Below are 7,362 nucleotides of genomic sequence, written 5' to 3' on the forward strand. Positions count from 1 at the left end.
CTCAGGAGTGGACAATCCAGTCATCGACATCATGAATATCCGTTTACTCATCTGATTTACAATAACATGCATCACGTTTACCAGCGTAACTACCATATTCCGATAGTCGCCTTTTCCGCTGATCGTTGACACTCCACTGGAAATGCTGACCCATGATTGTATACTGATCGCCCTTGCGTAGTTGGAATACGTGTGAACGCGGCGTAAAACTAAACTCACTCACCCACTTACTCTTCTCGAGCTGGAATACTAGTCTGGTCAAACCAAACAACAAACGTACAATATAAATTTCGAGAAATGGTTCAATGTTTGAAACAGAAGCATTCATGAACGTTTGTGCTGTCATTTTACATGGTTTGGATCTAGTCGAAAACACCATTTCGCATTTATCAACGAAAGTTGATTACCAGACTGTCGATAGTTTTTCGTTTCCACCATCGATTCATTGCTGTCGGAGACTCACCAATTGCAATCCATCGATAGTTTGATGCATCGTTATAGCCCCTAATAACTGGGTAAAACTTTACTCAAGGAGGCGCCGTAGATTTCTTTCCAAGATGTATAATAGATCAGCTGCTTCTTAATAGTTGGTTGCCGGTTGTAGGTTGTCTACATGCTTCATAAACGTCTGTATCACAAGGGACTGCTGAAGCACGGCTTCCTCAAGGCAGGTAGAGACGTCTTCATCGGACACAACACTGAGTTCATCTTCAGTTTCCAAAAGAGCTATAGCACTGTAAAGTTGCTATGGATGACAGCTTACAACATTGTTTCTTGAGAGTCTAATACAATGGTTGTGCCAAACGGCAGTCACGGGATCCAGACCATCCTTAAAATCTTAATATTAAGCAAATGTTTCAAACCGATTAATCTGGTGTAGATTAAAACAGTAAGTTTTATATTGTATATTGACCATTGCAGGTAGCAGTAACAGTATTTGTAGGAAAGAAAATTAGAAAATATATGTCGAGGGCAGTTAACATGTATGGGGTCGTTACTCTATGTATGTACAGTTCTACTTGCATGACATAATATGGTAAAGTGTATCTGAACAATAGCCAGAAAAACTGGATCATGCTTTGCTCCAAGAAAATCTCCACTGCAATCCCCATATTCCTCGAGACCTTTGAACATTTCAATCCAAAACAGTGTGCAATCCTTCCTTACAACTTCTGTTCTTTGATTTGATGTGTTGGAACTATCAATAGAGCATCTTTCGGCTTATGCCACGTCTAAGACACTGTATAACATTTTCTGTACCAAGATCAAACATAGTATCAATGTCTTTGACAGTTGACGCAGTGAGTTGGATTTCTTTTCTGTGCACTTCACGGGTGTTTATGGACAATACATCGACCTTTTGAAATTTCCAAAAGCCAAACAAAATATAAATGTTTCGGGAGTTTATTATATCTAATTTCGTGTAACAAATATCTCTTTAGTCCGTCGAATTTAGCGATCTTAAATTATATGTTGGGGTGGAAAGTGCACGTACATGGCTGCTTCGCCATTATCTTACGATGTGTTCATCTGGCAGAGGAGTGATGATGTACCTTCAGGGGAGCAGAATGAAAGTATCCTTCTGCCATTGTGAAACACTGAGCAGGTGGTCCCATATATGTACAGAACATATGTTTCATGTTCCTTTTCATCAACAGTTTGTCTCTTAGTGACAGGTACACAAGTTCAAACAAAACAAACTGGGGTTGAAACCTGATAACTATGTCATGTAGATTTGAAAGCTATGGAATAGCCCTGTTCCAAGACCAAACTGAAAGCTAAGGGTGTAGCCATAGGTGCATAGCAATTCCATCTTTTACAGAGGCATGTCAAGATAAGCGGGCAGTGTATTCTATGATGTATATTTTTATTTAGATTTTTTATTATAAAAGATATTCATAATTACCTAAGAGACTTGTGAAAATCTAGAAGCTGGGACTGACCAGTCAGATATCACTAAAGTTACATTTGTGATCAGGGTAACTGCTATCCAGAGTGGAGACAGCCAGGGTCGTATCATATATCAAACAGTTTGGGAAGATAAGAAGATAACACTCTCCAAACGTAGGTCATGTATTTCGTGAAAACAGACCCAGTTTGTCTATGTTTTCACAGGCCTATCCTAACTCTAACCATGTTTTGAGAGGCGTGGGTTTTGAGACATAAAGACATACTCTCAAAAACATAGAAATTTGACATCCACATTACTAGTAAAACTACAATAAAGTATGGTTACAACAGACTCAAAATTTTAATTTGTTACAACCATAGTTCTTAATACGCATTTCGACTAACATATCCTGCAAGTGGCTGGAGGAACGACAGTTCGTCATAAGCGTGTTCATGATGAACATATATTTTAGTGTTATTGTGAGGAAAGTCACCGAAAGCTACGACCTCCTCGTCAGTCGCTTGCCATGGGCGTATGTCACAGGACAGGTCGGGGAGGAACTCATCCACAGCGTCAGCTCGTGAAAATAAGCTAGCTACGGTTGACTAAACTGTAACTAATCCACAACTTTAATGTGTTGTAACATAAGCACAGGGAAAACGTTGTATTGTAAGCAGATGTGATGCAATATTAACTCATTGAAAGTGATAAACTGACAAAAAAATTTGCAGTATACTACACTGAGTCAAAAAAGAAACTTCACAAAATGTAATTTATAAAAAGAATGAAAACTTCTTCTCTGATAATACATCTATGTATCCGAAATGGGATCCCTATCTCTCGCCTCTAGAAAAACGTTAGCAAAACCCACTCAAACCCATCCATTCGCACATGCAGTTGATCACGTCATCTTCGCATCGAAGTTTTCTTTATTTGTCCGTGTTTGCATTGGCCTCAAGAATTGAAAAAAAACACAGTCCTACGGTACTTTAAATGCTACGATTGTCAAATGTGCAACGTGAACTTCCCGTTGGCATGTTGCAAGCGGGAAGATCAGTTATTGACGTCGCAAGGGCAATGAGATCCAGCCGTCGTACTGTGTACGACTTGTGAGGTCGTCTACAACAAACTGGCACCACTTCAGATCGCCCAAGGTCGTCCACGTGTGACGTCACGAGCAGAAGACCGTCAAATCGTCCTACGTCACCTACGTGACAGACTTCTGCCGGCTACACGAACAAGGGCTGAGATTTTAGAGGTCGACTCATCACAGACCATTCGAAATCGGCTGCTGGCTGCCAATCTCCATTCTCGACGTCCATATCGTGGGCCGGTATTGACGCCGTTTCATCAGCGTCAGCGTCTGCTGTGGGCCCAGCGTCACCTCCGATGGACCCAGACAGACTGGAATCGAGTCGTCTTGAGCGATGAATCCAGGTTTACCCTCAGATTCGCGGACGGCAGGCATAGAGTCTGGACACGACGTCGTGAACGGTATGCCCAATGTTGTGTACAGGATGTCGACAGATTCGGGGCCGGAAGTTGCATGATGTAGGGTGCTTTCTGTGGGAACATCCGTTCCCGACTTCCCGGTCATCCGTGGAAACCTGACAGCTGCTGCTTACCGCGACCAGTTGCTCACCCCTGAACTCGTTCCTTTCATGGCGGCTCATGGCCCAGGTCCGCAGTTCCAGCATGATAATGCTCGGTCGCATACCGCGATGTTAAAACGAAATTTGTGGTGAATGTGTGGGGCGGCCATACACAATAATGAACTGAGAAATTTCGATTTTTTTATTTTTGTGACTTGACGTTCTGTATACACATGGAACGGTGTGTGTAGCCTAATTGAACTGATTGTGGCACTGTCAGTGTATCGGGTACATTACACAGATCTCAGCGATGAAATAATAACAATTTTACCATCCTACCATCTCTTGTTCTGTTATAGTGCCCTAAAGAAAGAATAAGAAGTTTCTTTTTCTTACTCAGTATACTTCGTGTTAGTGAAATTAAACGTTACTTTCTCCGAATTTAGTAATAGTCATGTACAAAGTTGTGTTGCTCTGAAATATACTCCTCACAAATCATTAAAGGTCACATGCAACGTAAAACACAACTTTGCAGATTCTGGTACCTTTCGGTGTGCACTTACCGAAACAAATCATAAAAAATGCCAATTCAACCTATAAAGTTGAAAAAAACGCGATGAAAAAAAAGCCCGCGAAATCGAGTTCAAACGTTTCACTAAATTCCCCCCAGCGCTGGGGGAAAAACTGGTTTCAACAGCTGTGCTGCGCTGCGTCCATAACGCATGCGCAGTGAATAGTTTCGCGGAGCTTGGAACAGTATGCATGCCCAGGGTCTAAGGTCGTGAGCAGTGGTCTAATCTTGGTTGTGTACACAAACAAGTAAATAATCTACTCGTTACGCAAAACAGCTTGTTGATTGTGGTAAGCAGTCTCTGTCACAGAGAAAGCTCAGTGTCTGGTTTATTTACACCTATATGTCTATCTGCCTGTCTGCTAAAGACAACATGCAATACACAGCTTCAATCATTGACCACGTGCAAATTGAACTTAACACCTATCAGACTATACGACATAAAGAAAATAAGTTGATTTATGAATCGTGCACCCGAGTCCCGTGTCTGCCACATTATGTAATTAGGCACGTGTGATACACATGACATGTTTTTATGTCTGTGGGTTGCAAACAAACTACATTCATTTTTTTCGGATGACTGGATCTGACGGAAACTGGTGCAAACTCTTGTCAGTTTCAAGTCCTGCTTTGTACTTGACGAATGACAGATTCCAGCCATGCAGCAGTTTACCATTTCTACTGACATGATTTTTTATTGGATCGAGCGCAAATTCAGAGAACATGTATTTTCCAAACCCAACATCTCTATATACATTCTTCATGGATAACGATTTCTTTTCGTGTATATGATTTTGTTTGACAACAGTATATGAATCCATACTGAAACGACGCATCAAGTACACAAAAAGAAGGTTCTTACTTTCTTGTGACTGGCTATACTTCTAAAATGCCCATCAAACAGATCATCTTTCTGTACACACAATGAACCCTCAGCATATCAGCAAATGAAACAGCCAATCGGAAGCCGTCGTTACACTTGAGTGCATATCCACCCGCTATGACTGGGTTCGGTCTCCCGAGGGCTTCGTTTCGGGGGAAGTAAGCCCAAGTACAAAATATTGCACTTTTGAATCCCGATTGTACGCTTATAATTTTGTTTATTTGGGTTTTTTTAAGCAGCAATGTATATTATATGTCATGAATAAGTGATAATTGTGTTTTAATTATGTTTGATTTTTTTGGTTGCATGTGACCTTTAAGCAACACAAATTTTAGTGTCATTACATTTTCACTTCATGGAATGGTGCAAATGAAAGGTGAAACATATGTTACACGATTAACAAAATGAAGTGAAATGGTACTGAGCAATAACTGACTGAAAAATCATCCAAAGCTTGTACCAGTGAAACAGGCGTGCCAAAGTGCTGCTTTAATGGAGCAATATGTTAACGTTAAGGTTCAAGTCAGCTTTGGGGCAGTGAAGCAGCATTCAGTAACACGTATGACCAACACATGCAAGCTTCTACACGTCTGTGCATTAACCAAATGAGCCTATGGTTGTTGTTGTGGAATGTTCTGCAATTCTCACTGTAACGCCTGCTCAAGGTCATCTATAGTCTCGGGGTGAATATGGAAATCGTAAACACGACTTCCAACAATGTCCCAAACATGTTCAATGGCAACACGATCAAAAAACTTTCAGACTAGTCCATGTAAGCGATGTTGTTGATCTAAATGTCATTAACAACTCTTTCTCTGGCGTTATCATCCATTAAAGTTAAGGCCCGCTTGTTGTGCCAAAGGAATGGTTACAGACACGACAGACACGTTTACACCCATCAGGGTGCATGTGTGAAAAGCGAGGCATTCATGACAAACATTTTGCATGCTGTTTCTGAGGGTGGTTCGGGTGATATCATCAATGTTATCAGATAAATCAATCAAGACAGCCACTTAAGGTTATGTATATACGTATCCTTTGAATATTTACCTTTAAGTAACACGATGCTATCCAGATTGATAAAGATATTACACTGACAATCTTTGTTGCTTAATATTTCCCACGAGAAGCGGGATTAAAAATCAGTCTGTCATATCTATCGATTCTAGTCATGTGTTGCTCGTAAAAAAAACTGAGGCTTTGGGTTATGTTCCACAACAGTCCCCCTCATTATGGCAAACGTGGTCGTCGATAAAACCATTCAAAATCGTTGTTCTTCTAAGCGATACCAATAACAATTTTCAACCCTCTACATGTGTGGGTTTTAATATACGTACAAGCTTTTGATCGGTATTTTCAAATTTTATTTTGCATTTCTTTTTTTGAAGAGTGTGTGTTAAAGTGCATATACGCAAAGCTACTTAATAAAATAATCGCAACGTTAAGTAAATGGGGAACATGAATAATATCTCAAAAGGTTATGGATGGATTTGAATGAATATTTGTGGTTATATTAGGTGTGACTCAATGCTTGTCTACGTACTGTCTCGTGAAAGTACATTAAAGTACAAGTACACACAATTACTTAGAAAACGTTATAGTGAGTGAGGATTGGTGTGCACGGCGTAGGCATGTTCTCTAACGAGAAATTAAGAAAATGCGTAGAATTCATGTTTGTATGAAAAATAATTTCAAAGCGTGTATTTCAACAACATATTTTGTTCTTGCTGGTTAATTTATTGACATTGCAAGTTACTTAACAATGCTAAATCCTTGTGAAAGTGAAAATGAATAAACTACTCATTATAAATTTCCCCTAGAAACCAAACTTGTAACATGTCGTTATCCGTTCACTATGATATAATTTGTCACTCCTGTATTAATACATTCAGTTTATATTGACCGCAGCTTTGGCTTTATGTCATTTGTCATTTAATTACACAGACACGAGTGTCAATGAGTCAATGCTGACTGTACTGGGAGGCCTGTTTTGACATTGTTACTTTACCTGGGCACTATTATTACTACATAATTGTGTCACGGAAGTATTGTAGTATTGAAGCAGTATTGAATAAATGATTTACATCTGTATAGCCCAATACTTACAAAAATAATATATAAATAAAGTGATGAGAATACCGAGCGTACAGTTGTAGATATATAAGAAGTAGTTTCCGAAATAATAACACAACACGGATCTTCTCCTACATGCTTCAATCCTGCATCTGCAGGGAGAAGTCAAAATAGGTAATTTAATTTGTCAAATTTAATTTAATTAGTCAAATTAATTCAGACTTCGGAAACTACTGTATATATATAGGTAACCAAATTGAAATTAGAAATTAGAAGCATGCCATTTGGTTATTTCTATATATCACGCTTCATAACCTACGTTTTGATATATAACATGACTCTGTTCTGATAA

Source organism: Haliotis asinina, chromosome 5 (assembly GCF_037392515.1).
Source record: "Haliotis asinina isolate JCU_RB_2024 chromosome 5, JCU_Hal_asi_v2, whole genome shotgun sequence".
NCBI classification, from domain to species: Eukaryota; Metazoa; Mollusca; class Gastropoda; order Lepetellida; family Haliotidae; genus Haliotis; species Haliotis asinina.